This window comes from Canis lupus, chromosome 15 (assembly GCF_048164855.1).
Source record: "Canis lupus baileyi chromosome 15, mCanLup2.hap1, whole genome shotgun sequence".
Taxonomy (NCBI): domain Eukaryota; kingdom Metazoa; phylum Chordata; class Mammalia; order Carnivora; family Canidae; genus Canis; species Canis lupus.
This window is the reverse complement of record NC_132852.1, coordinates 51,022,726-51,043,272: the sequence shown is the minus strand read 5'-3', so window position 1 is coordinate 51,043,272 and position 20,547 is coordinate 51,022,726. Positions and strand designations below refer to the sequence as shown.

The following is a 20,547-nucleotide window of genomic DNA, read 5'->3' as shown; positions in this document are numbered from 1 at the left end:
CTGACAGCTGCTTTATTACAGAAGCTGGAAATTGAGGCCAATACACTTCCAGCACACAAAGGGACTTCAAGTCCGGTTTGCGGAGACAAGGCCACCATCATGTGGAAACTGATGGAACTGCAGTGAGAGTTATGTCCCCACAGCAGGGGTGGGGGGGTGGGGCGGGGGCGGGGAGACCCAAATGACCAAGTCATCAGTGCATCCCCACTGGGCGAAAACTTCAAGAATCCCTGCTCAGCACACCTAAGAAATGTGTAATCAACCTCGAGAGGATCCAGGGAGGCTTTAGAGAAGACCAATTTCTATTTCATGGGAAGTAAAACAAAGATAGATCAAAATAACTAGAAAATATGTGATCCAAATCAATGAAATCATAAAAGAGAAAATGCGGGCTTATACAGATCTGGGAATACTGCAACTAAGGTTCACATGGTAAAGTAAAATTTTGTATAAAATCCAAACTTTTGGCCAGGAAACTTTTCGGAGGTCTTTACTGTAAGAGGACATGTAGATTTTTTTGTTTTTGTTTTTTAAGATTTTGTTCATGTACTCATGAGAGACACAGGCAGAGGGAGAAGCAGGCTCCATGCCAAGAGCCCGACGCGGGACTCGATCCCGGGTCTCCAGGATCACGCCCTGGGCCGAAGGCAGGCGCTAAACTGCTGAGCCACCCAGGGATCCCGGACATATAGATTTTTGATTGAAGTAAGTGCGAGGAGATGATGAGTTTTTCTTTCTGAAGAATATTCAAGCCGATATAATCAGTCATCAGAAGATTTGAAGTGACAACATGTCTTCCAAATGGTAAATCGCTTTGGCAATATTACCCAGTTTCTAAGATGAGTCAATACACAGCCTGTCTTTTGGTTTCAAAACACGGTAACATTGTACATAATATTATGATATTATGTAATATAATAAGAGAGTTTCAGAATAGTCAAGATATAGGCTCATATACTTGTGAAATTAATGAAATGACCAAGGCATGAAAATTGAGAAGAATGGGAGAGAGTTCGTGTCACATCCAAAAACACGCTACTGCAAGTAGTATCATCTTTTGTTTTCACCAAATCTTTCACTGAAAGATCTGTATTTTCCTTTTCCAAAAACAATACCCTTCCAAGCACACAGATATTTCCTCCCTCTAAAATTCCAGGACATATTATTTAGGGCATATATCCAGGACATATGCTTTCTGAGACTTTAGAAAAGATTATGTGATTACCAAGAGCCAATGTGGATTCACTAACTAAGCATATGTCAGAACACATTAGCCTGTTTTAATAGGGTTGACCTGTGGGGTATAATGATTTCCACATGACATTTAAACAAAGGTTATTCTTCTTTCCTGGTTAATAATATGGTAAAATACAGTCTGGATTATTGTCCTGCCAACTATTGAAAAATTTCTCCAGAATTGTTTGGTTCTTTTATATTCAGGGGCATTTTTAATGTAATATTGCTAAACCCTGTGATTTATCTTGTCCTGTTAATATTTTAGCAATGACATGACTAAATGTAGAAAATATGGCTATCAAATGTGCAGATGACATAAAGTTTGGAGGCTAGCTAATATGATAGATGTCAGAACTAACTTTTAAAATGAGTGTGGCAGGCCTAATGCAAAATAATGAAATTTAACAAAGATAAATGATCTTGCATTTTAGTTAAAACAGTACATTTGATAACTGGATTGAGAAGACCTTTCTTTGAAACAATTCATATTTTAAAAAATCCGGAATTTTGTTTATGACAAGACAGATATAAGTATGGGAACACAAGCACAATTTTATTTTACTGAAATGGAACTATTGGGCCCAAATCCAGTTTGGTCATGTTCTCACTGCCTTCTCTGCTAGCCAGATAACAACCTGAAACACAGTGTTTATTTTTGTTCTACATTCTGAGAGAGATACTGACAGTTAAATGGTATATGGAAAAGAGTATTTTGAGATGGCAAGTGCTATAGCAGCTACTTTTTTAAAAGATCCATTTTAAGGAATTGTAGTTATTTTCAGTATGGCAGAGTGGTTAAACTCATAGTTGACAGAAACAAGGAGAACTGAGTTCAAGTTCCAGAATAACTTTCACCCCTGGTATTGTGACTTTGGGCAAGTTTTTAGTTTATGTGAACCTCAATTTCTGCATCTATAAATCACTTATGCTAATACTGACAAAGGGGATAGATGCTAGTAGGGGTTAGATTTTTTTTTTTTAAAGATTTTATTTATTTATTCATGAGAGACACAGAGAGAGAGAGAGAGAGAGAGAGATGCAGAGACACAGGCAGAAGGAGAAGCAGGCTCCATGCAGGGAGCCCGATTGGGACCCGATCCTGGGATCTAGGATGACACTCTGGGCTGAAGGTGGGCCCTAAACCGCTGAGCCACCCAGAGATCCCCTGTAGGGGTTAGATTTAAAAGGGGGGGGGGGTATATTAAGGTAAAATCCATAGAAGAAAAGAGATTTTTCTTTAATGTATTCTATCAATCTAAATTACCCAATTAAACCATCCAATGATTTAGATTACCTGAATTGCCTTCACAAGGAATGAGCTCTTTGTCACTGAGGCTACTTTACAGATTGAATTAGCAGCTCTCAGGGGATGCCTGCTGTCAGGTGGAAGTTTGACTATATGTATGACCATTAATTCTCATCTATATAACCATGTCATTTCAACAAGCAGTTATTGTCACCAGGCACTGCACAACCAACAGGCAGGTAGCCTCCCTCTGAGTCTAATGGAAACCGGCATATACTCAAACTACTACATTACAGTGAGTTAGGGAACAAGCACGGAGAATTTAATGTACATCAGGGGAGGGACACCCAGGAGACCCACCAGTCAGTCACCTGCCTGTGAGATCTCTCTAGCCAGCTGATCATCTTTGTTCTTATGGGAAATGTCAACCTTTAGAACTAAAACATCCGAATTACTTAAAGCTTAGTGCCTGCAACAAATTCTCTTCTCGAAAATCCAATTCTGGCTTTCTATACGTTGTCCTCTCCCCCAACCTTTCCTCCTTTCTTTCTAGGGAAGTAGAGTAGGAATCACCATATGCTGCTGCTTCACATTCTGTTTTTCCTCCTCTCAGGATGTTTGTTTGTTTTTTTAATAGATCGGATCTGTTTGCTGAGGATTGAGGAAAGGTCATTATGGACCTAGGATTGATGTCCCAAATCCTTTCTCTTGACAACCATCTCTTGCAGTTATTAAAACAGTCTTCATTCCAAGGCTGAGTGCTGAGCTTCCATTGCAACTGGCCTTGAGTGTTCCTGGGAAAAAGCAACCAAACATAGTTTTCTACTCTTTAGTTCTTGGGAAAAACACAACCAAACAGTGTCCTGACTTTATTCCCCAGCTGCATGGACATTTGGCCATGTCCTTTCAGAGTGCTGCTTTTCTTGGCTTTCAGTAATGCCCGGAATCATCCCATTTTGAAAGGGAAGGATGGAAATGAAAAAATGAAACAGTTTTCTGCTAATGAGACCATTTTCTTATTTTATTGGGGAGGCATCTGAGAAAAGCTGGTAACTTGGCTGCTGATCTTTCTGCAAACAATGTTTTGTTTTTTTGTTTTTTTTTTTTTTTTCAGTTTTAGGCTTTCTGCTGAAAATTTAAAGGAAGAAAAGGCATCCCTTTGCAGAGCCAAATAGGATTCCTATAGATTTGAAACACAACTTTTACCTAAGTCTTATCATATCCCAAATAATTATAGCCATGTTTTTCCACTTCTTCCACTGGCTGCTGGATCCATTCCACATTCAGAGCACACATTGATTAGGTCATGAAGATGTGTAATCAATCACTGGCCTGCCATAAACAGAAGGAAGGCACCCCAGCCAGAGCCCTCCAACCCCTGAGGAGAGAGGATATGCTGAGGCTGATGGCTGGCCAGAAACATTTCTCTTGAGAATGAGACAGTTTGGAATCTTTTTCTCCTCATGCAGATTTTATCATCAGTTTGTATTTGAATCTTTGAAATATTGCAAGAGTTACTTAGCAATAGGGTAGTAGTACCCCCTTACCTGCTAGGGGAATACATTCCAAGACCCCCGGAAATGCCCACTCTGCGGGAGGACTACTGTATCTTAGTTTCTATGTGCTTTTGTTGTTATTTTGGTTCAAATCCTGTATTAATTTCTAGTTTTATTATCTAGTTATCAAAGCTCATGACATCATAATTTCTGTTTTTTCAAATTTGATGAGGCTTCTTTTTTTGGAGGGAAGGTGTACGCTCAGTCTTTGTCAACGTACCAAGAACCCTTTAAAAAGGGTATATTTTGATTTTCATCATATGACATTATTAGGGGATGGGTGGGGAGAAGAGGTATCGATAATGCCAAATTGCAGCTCAAATAAAACCTACAGCCAATTTTCAGTGACTCTGTAGGCACATTAACCAGTATGCAGATTAATGGTAATGAAAATGGGATAAATCTGGCATGGCCAACCTGCTGCCCTGTTCCTTCCTGAATTCTTTCTCTCTTCCTCTTTTTTAAAAAATACATTTTTTTGTTAACTTTTCTGGGCTTCCAGATATACATTTTTACCACCTTCAAATTGCAACTGAATTTGCTATGTGGCTTTCTGACATCATATATTGCAGAAGACACTCTAAGCACGGACAGATTGTGTTCTTTGAACATAACCAGCTTTTCTATTTTTAACATTTGTTTTTAGTAGTTTTTGTTTTTAATCCGAACACCTATAGAAATCTCTCTTTTGCTATTGTAAGTACAAGGAAGAGAGTTGTGTGTGTGTTTTTACTGACGTCTCCAGTATGAGGATCATCTTCACACTCATGGGTTTCTAATTGTCTGATTGTTAGCTAATGAAATGTTCATCTTGTTTCTTATGGTTTCGGGTCCAATTATTCCATTGTTCATTCAGGAATGACTATGAGTTTGTAACTTCATTATTCTTCTATCTGTTGTATTCTTCACTGTTTTCTTGTCTTACTTTTCCTTCTGCCCTATGGGGAAGGTTTTTTTTTTTTTTTTTTAACTTTTATTTATTTATGATAGTCACAGAGAGAGAGAGAGAGAGAGGCAGAGACACAGGCAGAGGGAGAAGCAGGCTCCATGCACCGGGAGCCCGATGTGGGATTCGATCCCGGGTCTCCAGGATCGCGCCCTGGGCCAAAGGCAGGCGCCAAACTGCTGCGCCACCCAGGGATCCCCTTGGGGAACGTTTTCAAGTTTGTCTGGCATATCACTGCTGTGGAAGATCAATAGTCTTCTTTTCAGTTGTATTTTTAATGTCCGTGAAATTATTTCATATCCCCCTCGTTTCTACTACATTAGTTTGTAGCTTATTGTCTTAAAACTAGCTGATGATCTTTTGCTGGTTTCTTGCTTGTTTCACAGAAGCCACATAAAGAAATGTTCAGAGAATTAAACACTATTTTCTGCTTTTTCTTCTTCTCTTGGCTACACATAAATCTTAGAGGATGTTCTTTTTTGAATTTATTTCAGTTGAAATTCTTTTTTTTTTTTAACCTTAATATTTTATAGTATCCATGTGTGGTTTGTTTTAACTTTCTAGCCCCTTACCTAATAATTATAGTTTTTTTCCAGACACAATTTTTTTTTTTCAGGACCAAAATGCCTTATCTGTACTCTTTCTTCAAAAAGTCAAATCCCGGGATCCCTAGGTGGCGCAGCAGTTTGGCGCCTGCCTTCGGCCTAGGGCGCGATCCTGGAGACCCGGGATCGAATCCCACATCGGGCTCCCAGTGCATGGAGCCTGCTTCTCCCTCTGCCTGTGTCTCTGCCTCTCTCTCTCTCTCTCTCTGTGACTATCATAAAAAAAAAAAAAAAAAAAGTCAAATCCCTATTTTAGTTTATAGTTGGGATAAAGGAGTCACCACCATCATCACCATCACCACCATCATCACCATCATCACCATCATAGCTAACAAATACATAGCATTTACCATACACCAGCCATTACTCTAAGAGCTTTATATATTTTGTTCACTCAATCCTCCCCCAAAGCCCTACGAGGTAGATACTATTAGTGTTGCTGTTTTACAAATGACAAAATTGCAAGACGTTGAGTGACCTTTTCAGATTACTCAGTTGGTAAGTGTTAGAGCCAGGATCCCAACCAAAACTGTTTGGCCTTGCACTGTACCTCCTATAACTATGTTTGATAGCTTGCCCTCTCTCACTGTTTTTTTTCCTTCACATAAGAAGCTCATGAACGTTTTGGATCTCAGTCATCTCAATTGGGGAATAACCCACACTAATACATAGCCACTATTTTACATAGAGTCTCATGCAGTCTTGCATACAATGGATCTCTGGATCCTCCAGGTTTCGATTCCCTGGTCAACAAATCGAGTACCAAGTATGGTATCTCTGAAATTTTCCAATGTGAGGGCTGTTCATGATGTTCTTGATGGGCCCTCAAAATACACTGTACACCTTCCCCTTCCATCTTGCTTTACTTTTGTCCAGAAACTGTCTCACCAGCTGAAACACAGATTTCAGTTGTATAAGGTGGGAAACAGCATTTGGACAACATAACAACCAAACCGTCAGGGAATAAGGAAATGTCTAATTAACTTTCTGGAATAATCATTCAAGTGGACAAACAAGAGGCAGAATTGAGTCAGGAAGTCTTGTATGATTTCTAATGTTTTAGTGGCTGTTGCGTACAAATTGTATTTTTCATACCTATCAATGCAGTGGAAAAGATTTGTGTCTTCAGTTTTGTCGTGTTGTGAACTTGTACTCTGTTTCACGGGCTCTCACAAACATAATAGTAGAAAGGAAGGTGATCACTGTGCGCAGGAAGGATCCAGGTTTTATGGGGTGTGAAACATTTGAATATTGTATGGACTAGATGTTTGCACTCCCTCCAATTTCATAAATCTGAACTTGTGTTGTGAAGGTATGTGGAGGTGGGGCCCTTGGGAGGTGATTAAGTCCTGAGGGTAGAGGGTAGAGGTAAAGGGAAAATCCCTTCCTGAATGGGAGTATGAATGAGGAGGAGGATCTCACCAAACACAGAACCTGCCTACACCTTGATCTTGGACATCCCAGCTTCCAGAACTGTGAGAAATGTTTTTAAGCCACCAGTCTATGGTAATTTTGTTATAGCAGCCAAACAATCTAAAACAATTACTAATTAGATGCAAACATGAATACTTATTTAGAGAAGGAAAGGAAACCACAACATATTGAAAATTAAAAGCCAACATATACTGGTTTAATGATGATGGTTTTTCACCATGGAGGCGATGTTTCTGGTTAAGTAAGTCATACAACACCTATAATAGCTGCTCATTTATCTTGCAACTGGAGACATCATAGACAAGCATGTACCATGTAGGCACTCACGGGAGATAAAAATTACTTTGCAAGTTTTATCTCCTCCTTTTCACTGAGCAAAGGACCATATGTAGTTATAGAACCATTTTGCAAGAAAACCACAGAATCATAAAATTTTAGAGCAAGTATGAAATAAAAGATGGTATTCGACTGTTTAACTGAGGGTTTTTAAATGTCAGTATAAATGAAAGATCAGAACATCAAATGCTGGCATCAAAAGGGGAAGTAGATTGCAGGTATCATGTAGTATCATAACTAGGCTGTTAGAAAGATATCAGATAAGCTAAAAATATATTTATCGGTGTAAGATTAGCATCTCAGTTTGCTTCTATTTAGTTGTGAAAACAATCTTAATATAAACTTATGCATTAGCATGAGGATTTTAGGTCATTTCAAGCTATGACCCTTCATCACTTCAATTTATAAATACAGACCTTATAGGACTAGTGTGTCCCGTTTGCCATCAAAGTAGCTAAGGATACTATTTATGTTAATTGTAATCAATAGAATTGAGCATCAAAATTTTCAAACTGAAACTAATGAATTAAAGACAGTTGTTTTATAGAGCACCTAACTGCTTCGGATTCTGCAGAACTAGTGACTTTTATAGTTCTATTTGAGGAATGATGCTCTTCCCAAGTAACACTTGGCAGGCGAGCAAATTAAAATAAAAACAATTGTAATAAAGGCAAAGCCAGAGCCATGGTTTTGGCTTTGTTTCTGCACATTACTCCACATTAACACCTGCTCCCATTTACTTTCTATAAAATAAAAAAAAAAAGAAAAGAAAACACCCAGTACATGAAAAAAGGGGAAAAGTAGTAATTAGGCATCCAACACTAAAAGGGAATTTGGTTCTGTCCTTCTTTCTTTCTGTTAAATAATTTCTTTCTTGTCATTTCCAAAGCACTGATGGTAGATGCAGGGCAAAGGAGCCTGACAAATCGGGCAGATCTGAAAAAGTTCTTGTTTCACTTTTTCATTCCATGGAGCCTTCTGCCATTCTCAACTCTTCTGTAGCTACACAGCAGAAACCAATGGCAGTTTAAAACAGCTTTAGTTGATGTAGTAGCAGTTGGTATTTAGTAACTGACTTAGGACTGGCTTATGAGATACCAAAAATTAATATTCCATGAAAATGACAAAGCCATTGCCTATGTACCCACATATCTATCTCTTTATTAAATTTTAGCAACCAGACTAATATTTGTTGAAATTTATGAGCCTATGTATTTTTTTAGATAGATAGATAGATAGATAGATAGATAGATAGATGATAGATAGGTTTTCTGAGATTTATTTATTTATTTTAGTGGTGGAGGGGCAGAGGTAGAGGGGCAGAAAGAATTTGAAGCAGACTCCCTGCTGAGTGCAGAGCTCAACTCGGGGCTCGATGCTCTGCTGACACTCGAACTCATAACACTGAGATCATCACCTGAGCTGGAATCAAGAGTGGCATGTTCAACCAACTGAGCCACTCAGGCACCCCAGAGTAGTTTTATTTTGTAACGTGTTTTTACTCAAAACTATGTTACATTTGATGTTTAAAGTCAGACGATATAAATAAAATCATTTCCAATTACTATGAAGAACTGTATTGGTTAAAAAAATACTTAAGCTGATTAATCTTATTACTTAGTTTTCAAAATGAGACAATATTATTATTTCATCCAGTTTCCTTTTTTCTAAATTTTATTTTTATTTATTCATGAGACACACACACACACACAGAGAGAGAGAGAGAGAGAGAGAGGCAGAGATACAGGCAGAGGGAGAAGCAGGCTCCACGCAGGAAGTCCGATGTGGGACTCAATCCCCGGACTCCAGGATCACACCCTGGGCTGAAGGCAGGGGCTGAACTGCTGAGCCATCCAGGTGTCCCTTCATCCAGTTTCCTATGGGACATTCTTTTTTGGTCATCATTTATCTGTATTAATTTTTACATATATATATATAGTAATAATCTTACAAATCAGTATTATAATTGTTATGTACATAGACTTTGGAATCAATGAAAACTTAGTGCAAACTTCAGTTCCTAGCTCTGGGACTTTGAGCAAGATCACTGAGCTTTTTAGTGCCTATATCTATAAGATAGGGGTACAGGGTTATTGGGAGGATTAAATTAAATGATGTATACAAAGCTAAAAGATCACTCTGCAATTAATAAAAAATAGTAGCTGTATATTATATATATTATTAAAATTATGTTGAAGACATATACTTTCATTTTTATCAGTTGCACCCTAAGTTTCTTAAGCCATTTTATTCCATGTAGAATTTCTTATCAGGAGAATGTTCAACAATTTCCTTACTTTTGGTGTCATGCCCTAGAAAGGATTTTTCTTAACCTCTGCTAAAAGAAAAAAAAAAAAAAAAAAAAAAGAAAAAGAAAAAAAAATCGTGACCTATATTTTCTCCTAAAAAAATATTTGGGTTTTGCATTTTGAGTCACCAGCAACTTAATTTGCTGTTCAGAGTGAGATAAAGCTATAGTTCATAGACATAGCTTTAAGTGAATAAGTAATTGTTTTATTAAACATTGTAAAATGTTTAGAGAGAGGAAGACACATTGTTCCCTTTAATAATTCAGAGCAGTTTCAACCAAAAGCCTGAGCCAAACAGTAAATCATAGAAACCAGAGAAGTAAGCAAAAGCTCGGCTTTTGTTAATGCCTGTTATAGTTGGAGAAGGGAAGTGGGTGATTTCATGGCCAAAAGTAACCTCTTTCTAATGGGGAAAAAACATATTAAAGAGGTATGCTTGGTGGAGGGTGACAGGAACAAGGTGCATTTAACCAGTTTAGTTTACTTTTTTCTTATTGTTATTGGTCCCTGAAAACAGAATTCAGATCTTGGTGCAGAGAGCATCAGCCTGATGAAAAGTTTCTCCCATTAGGGAGCACAAGGGGATACCGGACTTAAGAGGCAGAGGAATGAGTGTGTGGACCAGAACAGCTCATATGGGGCCCTGGCTACAAGCAAAGGTATAGGTGATGCAGGAAAGGTATTTGTGCTATAATCAGTGATTGAAATAGTGAGGTTCTCACATCAGAAAAACAAAAGGAAAAGCAAAAAACTTCAAGACATAAAAATCAAAGGGCTGTACATACGCCAAGCAGTTGCATCGCCAAATGACTTCTGACTCTGAGAACATGATTCTTTCTTCCAAGAATTCATTCATTCAACAATTGTTAAGTCCACATTGTGCTCCAGATTGTTCTAAACTATGAAGATATTAGAGCACAGCAAAGCCCCTGACCTCACTGAGATACAGAGTCCTGTGTGCTCAGTCTGGTGAGCAGAAATAGGGGTCAGTGGCAGTCAACATTATGAAAGGCTCAGACAGAGGGTTAAAATGTGTACTTAGTTACTTATATTCCTTTCCTTGGTCTTTGTTTCTATCCAAAGTTTTTTAATGATTTTTATTTTAAGTATTACCTATTTTTCCAAAAGTTATTTTCTTCCCTATGTATGTATCCATTTATCCTATGTATGTAGCATGCCCGTCCATTTGCTAGCTATGGCTACTGATCTTACAGGTATGGCAACCTGAATCTTCTTTAAAGTGGTTCTTGAAAACTAGCATAGATGCAAATTAGCTGTGGGATTTTTATTATTATTATTTTTATTTTTTTTAGCTGTGGGATTTTTAAAATGGGCCACTTCTCTGGATATTCTGACACAGTAGGTCTGAAATGGAATTGTGTGGTTTTAGGGGCAGCCCAACTGAGAATCTAATGGGACTGAAACACATATTAGTGATTGTCGAGGACACCCTTATTTACAAAATAAAGTGGTAATATTTGAACAAACATATTTTTCTTCCTCAAATGATTTAAACCTCCACAGATACTGAAATGTTGTTTCCGTGAAGTAGCCATTCTTCTGTGGGACTGAGGAGAGAGTCCCTGTTTTACTGTTGGTGGTACCCTTATTCCACACATATAGAGACTGTGAAACACCCATTGGACAGGAGAGAATTGTTGCTTTTTGCATTTCACTGATAGTATATATAATTTTGACCATCTCCAGAGAGCAATAGATATCCTCCCCAAAGTGTCAGGCATACAGATGACTGGCCTCTAGTTCAGTAGCTAGATTTTAATGTCTGATCCATCAGGGTATAAGTGGTATTGCTGAGTTTTATATGTATTCCTCTCTCCACCCTATTTAAAGGGCCATTAAATCTTTAACTCATTAACTGGCACATAAATCATGCCAATGATGTCATGCTTTTTCCCGCATATATCTATACTCTTACCCTTGGCTGATTAGCAAACCTCTCTCTCTCTCTCTGTTTTGCATGCACACACTCACAGTATGCTCACACGTACTCACACAGGCACGCAAAAATCCTCTCCTTAGGTTTTTGTTGGACTCTTCCCTCTCTGTGTAAAACAATCAGGACTGACAACTGAAAAAAGAATTTGAAAGAAATATTTTTCTTCCTCTTCTCCTCTCTGGCTGCCTCCCAACAAACTAAGCCATGCAGTTCTGGGTTCTGTCTGACACATCTTAACTACTGACATTTAACAGATGCTTCTCCAAGAAATAGGGGAGGGCGAAGGTGAAGCAGGGGTGTGATATAAGTAATTAGACTAACGATGTCTCAATTATCAAGATGTTCCCACAGTGTCCCCTTCTGTTAGCAAATCTGGAACAGGAAGGCTGTCTTTGGGAAGGAAAGGCTGGGTGAAAAGATACATTGATTTGGGGCTACAATAGGATGAAGTCAGGGAGTTAAAGAGAAATTTTAAGTCTAGTTTTCACACCAAACAATAAACAGAAAAATCTAACCTTTAACATTGATGAGATCACTGAACTGGCAAAGCTAGACCGAGAGAATGGAGACAGTTTGGTTTTGTGAAGCCCCCCTCACCTCCAACCCATTGACTTAATCATGCAAAGCTGCCTATTAATGTAAAATAATTTGCCTTCCTTCTGTGTGGGTCTCACAAATTGGTAAGACTTCGGTAGAATACAAGAAGTCTGCATTTTGTTGCTCACTTCAAAAATTCCATTTATTCCATTCATCTAAGAGTAACTGCATACACTTCTAAATTTGTGTCAGCATTTTTTGTATGACTTTAAATATGTGGTACTCTGAATCTTCTTTTTAAATTTATTTTTAATTTATTATTTTTTCAAACATCTTTAATCTCTTCTATTTGCTTCATTTTTTAAAAAAAGATTTTATTTATTTATTCATGAGACACACACACACACACACACACACACACACACACACACAGAGAGGGGGAGGGGGGCAGAGACACAGGCAGAGGAGAAGCAGGCTCCACACAGGGAGCCCATCGTGGGACTCGATCCCCGGTCTCCAGGATCATGCCCTGGGCTGAAGGCGGCGCCAAACCGCTGGGCCATCGGGTCTGCCCCATGAATCCCCTTTTGAACCAGTTTTAACAGCTCTTGTTTTGCTCTTTAATGAGGCAGTTAAATAAAATCTTTGACTTGTTTATTCTATTTGTATAAGAGATATGGTTCTATCCCCTTTTAAGAATTCTACTTTGCTATCCCCTTAATAAGTGCCCCCCCTTTTCACTTATTTTAGTTAACAATTTTTGTTTCTAATTATTGCCCAGAACATCTTTTTTTTTTTTTTCTCCCCTCCCCAATTAGGTTAATCTATTTGAAAAAACAGATCACAACGAGAAGATTGTTTTGGGACTTTAAGGTTAGAATAAATAAAACTCTGTCTATGAAATAATGGAAGTTTTTTTTTTTTTTCCTTGGAAGTACCATAAAAATGTTACTTCCTATTCTTAATGAACAAAATTGAATGGTATTGAACAGTCATCAAAACTCCGGTGATACTTCTTCCCCTTGCAGATGTAATCACCACAGGTATTGATTTTTTTTAGGGCAATGATTTGGGACTTCGTGGTCTTTAAATAGAATAGCCAGCAGAAAGAAAATGTCTATTTTCAATCATTGCTTCTTCAACATTCTCATCAGCCTCCAAAGTTGTCATTATAGATGACACAGCTTAACACATAGAGCTGTCAAGTCATTATGTTGTATGCGTGAAACTAATGGAACACTATGTGTCAACTATACTTGAAACACATATACACATACGTAAGATGGGGGAAAAACCAAGTGTCTGGTCATGGTATTACCTTGTGATAAAACTCTTGCAATTTCCATGATTGCAGCTGATGTTGTATTCATTTCTCGTGTGTTTGGTTTTTGGTGTCGTAGCTCCAGAGGGAAACTCTCAAGAACGACACTTCAGGCTGAGTTACAGACACTGTCATGCATGGTTGTGCCGTGCATTGGTTTTGTTAGTCTCAGAGCCTGACTTTTCCTGACCTCATCCTAAGACCAGGGACTCTGTTCCTTTTGCAGTCCCAGAGACTCATAACTACCGGCTATAATGAGCATACTCCCAGCAATCTGGCAGGGCCATAGCAGAAAACATTGAGGGGTCTGGATTTGCCGCATGAAGGCATTAAAGGTTTCTGTTATTTTGGTTTTTGAAGATCAAAATGCCTCTCGGGACTGATGATTCTTCCTGCTGTGAAACAGGGCACAGGCAAGCATGGAATCAGCATAATTCCACATAAATGCCATCTTACCCATTCTCATTAAAAGTATTTTCAGGGAAACTAATTGAAGAGAGTACTGAGAACATTCATAGAGCAATGCATTTTCCTTGTCTTTTTTTTTAATGTATTTGTTCATGATAGAGAGATAGAGAGAGAGAGAGGGGCAGAGACTCACAGAGCAATGCATTTTCCTTGTGTCTTTTTTTTTAAATGTATTTATTCATGATAGAGAGATAGAGAAAGAGAGAGAGAGAACGGGGCAGAGACACAGGCAGAGGGAGAAGCAGGCTCCATGCAGGGAACCCAATGCAGGACTCAATGCTGGGAATCCAGGATCCCGCCCTGGGCGAAAGGCAGGCACCAAACCGCTGAGCCACCCAGGAATCCCCTCCTTGTGTCTTTTTATCATGCATTGATTATTATGGTTGTCAGCATTCTAAAATGAGCCCCACATTCTCACTCCTGGTATAAATGCCCTGTACGATTCTCTCCCCTGTAGCATGGGTGGGAACAGTGAAAGAGAAGGGATAGCAATCCAGAGATTAGGTCGCTAATCAGTTGACTTTGAGTTAATCCAAAGGGAGATTATCCTGGGTGGGCCTGACCTCATCAGATGAGCCCTTTAAAAGAAAGTCAAATGTTGGAACCCGCTGCTGGCTTGGAAGGAAGCAAACAAACATGTTGTGAGCTGCCGGCAGAGGAAGGCCACATGAGGAACACCTGAAGGCAGCTTCTGGGAGCCAACTGTGACCTCTGTTGACAGCCAGCAAGGAAACAAGGTCTTCAGCCCTACAAGAAACTAAATCCTGCCAACAACCAGAATAAGCTTGGAAGAGTGCCTCTCACTCCAGAGGCGCCCACATCCCTGCCAACACCTTGGTATCAGCCTTGTGAGATGTTGAGCAGAGAACCGTTATGTCGTGCTCAGCCTGCTGACCTCCAGAAACGGAGAGATAATAAATGGGTGTTGTTTTGAGGCACTACATTTGTGCTAATTTGTGTTAGAAAACTAACACAACCACTCTTATTACAGGCCCTACAGGACGTGCTTATACAAACTCAGATTTCTTTCTTTCTTTCTTTTTTTTTTTGAAAGACAAAACATTTTTTATTAAAAAATTCAGGTGGTGAATGTTATGTATCCAGTAAATAAAATATTTTAACAGTCAGCAGTGGCCATTAGCACCCATTCACTTGGCATATCCTGGAGGCCGAAGTTCTGCAGTGAATTTACTAGTGAATTCTGGCTTTAAATAGCAAGACTATCAGGCTGGAATCGTTTCCAGCTGGAGACAACAGACCTAAAAGGAAACTAAAGTTACTGAGTGGATGCAAACTCTGATTTCTTCAGAAAACAATGAGAAGGGACCGCTGAGACAGGATCCAGGCTAAATCAATTAAACAGGGTGGAACAGAGTCTGGAACAGAGACTGCTAAGGCCACCCTCCTGAATTTGGACACAGACTTGCCCTTAGGCAGGGCAGAGTGAGCCTTCCCTAAAGCAGTGATGATTCTCATGCCAAATTTGGAGAGGGATCCTTCTCCTCCACAGTCAGTGGTGGACTGACCCTTTTTGTAAAATACAATAAGCACAAACGAGCAGAAAAATAAAACTTTTTTTTAAAGGACATTTGAAAGTCAAGTCTCAGGTTTTTTTTTTTTTTTTTTTTTTTAATTCAACAGACACAAGATTACTGTGTCCAATTGCCATAAAATTTTCCAAACGCTTACTCTCAGTTTTGGTACTTATCACACTGCAGACCAGTTCCAAACGGCAGACCAGCGCCAGTCTGTGGACCATGTGCTGAGGAATGTGGCTCTTGGAGACATCAAATGCTCCGAGTGCCCTCTGCTCCTGAGCCTGGAATGGACGGATAGCTAGTGTTCCACAAAGATAACGTGATGCTCAGAAAGCGTGTCTGATGATAGATGGGTGCTTCCCAATTGTGAGCTAGCTGGTGGCTTTTTTAAATTTAAATTTAAATTTAAATTTTTGTTTTTATTTTTATTTTTATTTTTTTTAGCTGGTTTTTCAGTTCCTCATAGATAGTCCCCTGACCTTGCAATAAAAAATATACATTGTAGCTCCAGTGCAAGTTACTTGTGCCTGCTAAACCTCCCTCTCTCTTATTTGTAAAAATGGTATATTAGTAATCTGTCTCATATGGTTGTGAAGGCTAATGAGGTAAGTGTATGTATGTGTTTTGTAAGCTGTTAAAGCGCTCTAGGCACGTACGGATTAATAGTTTTACTATTCTTCCGTGCTCCCTAGGTAATTCATTGCAGCATGCCCTGCACAGAGGATGGGAAATGAGAAAAATCTGACCATGTGTTCTAAATGACTTGATTTTGCTGTTACTAACAGTTTCTGGGGATGACGTGTGAAAAAATTGCAGATCCTGAAAGGCTCTCTCTGTGACATTAGTCACAGGCTCCTTGGCACATCTGGGTTATGTGTAGAGGGCTCCCAATTAATAACATAAGCAGGAATAATTGTCATTGAATTCTACTCTGTAATCACGACCTCTGTTCTGCGGTTGTTCTCAGGGACATGTGAGGCAGGGCTGATACTCAGCTAACTCCCCCCCTACTGTCTAGTACTGCCTGTGAGTGTTGTGGCATCATTACTACACAATTCCTAGAAATGGAAGAGGGGAGGAAGACAGCAGCATCTGGTTTTACAAGTGCAATCCCAGCTCCAGCTCAGACCACTGCTCAGTCAGAGAGCCCTACCGGTGCATTTATTTTAGACAAAAATAGAATAACAACTTTAGACTACTGCCAGTGTTTCTCTTTGCTCTTGTAATGCTGGGATGTTCCTCTCTATGGGTCTCTCTACCTTCTCCCTTCAAAGTGGAACTAATAGTGGTATTGGAGCTACAATGCATGTTTGTTTGTTTGTTTGTTTGTTTAAATTGCAAATAGATTTACTATGTGATGGTCTCATTTTATTTTGGAATTAAGAGGCAGGAACAATAGTGTGGCCTCCTGGCTGGGTATTTTTGTCCCTTGGTGGAATAAATTATTCCTTTAAATATCTGCGCCAGTTCACTATCCACTGCATCTATTTTTCATTTTTATGAGTAAGACAACAAAAACATCCCTCAGAGAGAGGAGGCAGGACGTCTTGTATATTGACTATGGCCTAAGTATTATACTACATTCATGCCTTCTGTATTATCCAAACACCATCTTACCAAACCTTTTTTTTTTAAAGATATTATTTATTTATTTATTCATGAGAGAGAGAGAGAGAGAGAGAGAGAGGCAGAGACACAGGCAGAGGGAGAAGCAGGCTCCGCGCAGGGAGCCTGATGCGGGACTCAGTCCCAGGTCTCCAGGATTGCACCCTGGGCTGAAGGCGGCGCTAAACCACTGAGCCACCCGGTTGCCCTTACCAAACTTTTATTATGGAAACTGAGTGTGTTCTGGGTGTGGGGGAGGGCAAGAAATAGTACCTTTCATCTAATAAGAAAGCACATTCCTTAGACACAGGGCCTGCCGTTTGTGGGTGTGCTACAATTTGATAAATGGGCCTCATAGGCATGTTCCTGCGCAAAGACCCATAGAATGTGCCCCAATGCTCAGGCCTGCTGAACTTCAGGTTGACAGTGACCCTAACTAACTACAGGGAAATGTCTCTCCCAACAGGTACAACCTACTAGCCAATGCATTCCATAATAGGATTAAGGTGACCAGAACTCATAAAAATGGTAATATAGCAAAAATAAGAAGATGAATGATGAATGATGGCATTTTTTAAACTAAGGTTTGGTGTACATCATGGAGTGGGGGGAGCAAAGAACCCAAAGGTTCTCTGAGTCTTCCCAGTGCTTCTGAGCTCCTACAGCTTCTTGAATGAGAGCTTCTCTTCCAGTCCTAACTCGTATTCTTCTATTTTACTCAGAAGTCCATCTTATTCAAGTGCATTATGGGGCAACCTTCTTATCCAATTTGACAGGAGCTCTTAGCCCAGTTGCCTAAAATGTATTCATCTGGATTGTGGTGTACTATTAAAACTCTATTCCTGTATTTATAATCATTTTAGCAAGAGGGATGCCTAGGTGGTTCAGCTGGTTCAGCATCTCTCTTTGGCTCAGGTCATGACCCCAGGGGCCTGGGATCAAGCCCCGCGTCAGGCTCCCCGCCCAGTGGGGAGGCTGCCTTGCTCTCTGCCCCTCCCACACCCCCACTTGTGCTCTCTCTCTCTCTCAAATAAATAAAATAGTTAAATAAAGGATTTTTAACAACAAAGACATACCTCTCCCAAGCAGTCTCTGTAGGTGTCAGAAAGGTGTTCCAAACAACGCATCTTGTCAATTTGTGATTTCCACAGCCACTACAAGGTAAGGACTAAGTTGAATAAGAGGTCAGTGATATGCAAGGTTCTACCATCCATAGAATCAAATCAGGAGAGAAGCAGGTGAGAACCAGTAACAAGGTTTTTAAAAGGTGGTACCAAGAACAATAGGTACAACATAGCGTAGAAGCAAAAATTGTAAGTAGGAAAGATGTGGTTTGGACATGGATGGCATGGGGCTTCAACTGGATGGATTGAATTCATGAGACTGTCCTGGCTCTCCTCCTCTCATTCTGTAACCTGTCACCTGTTTTGTGGTCCAAAGGCTTCCTGGATCTGCATGACCTATGTGAGTTCAAGCGTGTAGGAACAACAGTCCACGAAAACTAGTGATTGTTGGCTGAGACTGGGGGGAAAGTATCCACAAATAATACCTTTTTCTAGGTGCGCAGTCCCAAGCTTAATTCCTGGGAGGACATCTTCTCCACTTTCGTATAATTCTGAAGATTCTAGTGATTCATCGACTTCTCAGTCCCACATTCTTCTACTTTTGTAGACATTGCTCTATGATTCTCAGTCTGGTCTTATTTGCATTCCTCCGTTTTCAGGTTAGTTCTCTACTTGGCTTTCATAACACTTCCACTAAGTTCCTTGTTTTTATTTATTTGCTTTTGTTGTTCCAGTGACTACACTCTTGACTCTTCATCTGTGTTGCATGAACAAGTCCAGCCTGTCCCTCTGTCAGCGCTTTCTGTTGACATCTCTCTGTTGTCTCACCTACAACTGTATAAAAATATCAATAGCTTCTGTCAGCTTTAGTTCCAGCAAGACTTCAGATTCTGCATGGGGACATTATCACGTCATAGTGATAAGACAGTCTTGCTAACCATTCTGTCAAGGCAGTGTAAATCAAGTGGATAAAACTCTCCAGGAGAAAAGCAGTTGAAAGTTGTGAGGGACATTTGTTTATTGAGTTCATTGAGGAAGAAATATAGTAATGAGGAGGAAGGGTTTGGAGTGTATATAGAAATGGGTTATCATAACACTTTTGATGCTTAAAAATGTATCACACTATGAAAGTTCTTAAAACAGCAAAATATGATGAATCGTTGGCAGGACAATGTCACTGAAGAAAATAGGTTGAGGATTCTGAAGAAACTACAGGGGCACCTATTTGTCTTGATGAAAGGCATGACATGATTCTGTGGTTTTAAAATGGATTTTTTTGTATGTGCCTGTGAGCTTGTGAAGACCCTTTCAATGGAAATATAGAAGTGTTGACCAGATAATAGTTCTAAGCATGCAATGTAAAAGAATATTCTGGATGAGAGATTTTATAACATGACTTTTGCCCAGCTGCACTGAGGTATAATTTATATAAAATGAAATCCATCCATTTCAAGTGAACAGCTAGATAAATGTTGGTAATGGGATACAGTCCTGAAGTTAGTGCCAAAATCATAACACATAACAATGAGCTGTAGGTTCGTTGTAGATGTCCTTTATCAGAATGCAGAAGTTTCCTTCAGGTTCTAGCTCACTAAGAGTTGTTATCACAAATAGATGTTGAATTTGTTCAAATGCATTTCTGCATCTATTGGGAGTATCAGACATTTTCTCCTTTTCATTTGTTAGTATGGTGAGTTGCACTGATGGAGCCTTTGAATAATAAACTCCTGCATTCCTGGGACAATCTGCTCTTGACCATGATGTCATATATTTTATATATATGATATAAAATAGTATTTAATAAATTGACCTCAATTTATTAAATTTTTTGCATTTATGCCCATAAGTGATATTTACCTGTACTTTTCTTATAATGTCTGGGTAGTTTGGTATCGGGGTATTATTGATTTTATAGAATGAGTTGGGAGGTGCTTTGGGCTGGTTGTTTGTGTTCTCCCCCAAATTCATATGTTGAAGCCCCAATCCCCAATGGGATGATATTTGAAGATGGGGTCTGGGGGAGATAATTAGGGTTAGATAAGGTCACAAGGGTAAGGCCCTCATGATGAAATTCAAGCTTATAAGAAGAGACACCCCCCCAAAAAAGAGACACTAGTGTGTATGCTCTCCCCCTCCCTGTCTCTATCTATCTATCTATCTATCTATCTATCTATCTATCTATCTATCTCTCATGCATGCAAATGAGATGCTGGCCACCTATAAGCCAAGAGGACAGGACTCAGAATGAAGCCTACCTTGCCAGCACCTTGACCCTTGGACTTCCAGCCTTCAAACCTGTGAAAAATAATTATGTGTTATTTAAGCCATCCTGTCTATGGTATTATTTAATGGCCTAAGCAGACTAAGACAGGGGACATCCTGTCACTTC

General features: G+C 39.4%; 1 long non-coding RNA gene across 1 annotated transcript; it reads right to left on the bottom strand.

The window, feature by feature from the left end:
- Positions 1–2,258: 2,258 nt before the first annotated feature.
- On the bottom strand, positions 2,259–18,980 carry LOC140605190 (uncharacterized). Its single transcript, XR_012007912.1, has 3 exons — positions 18,644–18,980; positions 18,171–18,248; positions 2,259–3,276 (listed from the first exon to the last, which is right to left on the bottom strand). It is a non-coding gene; the product is annotated as an uncharacterized lncRNA (long non-coding RNA).
- Between the last annotated feature and the right edge of the window lie 1,567 nt (positions 18,981–20,547).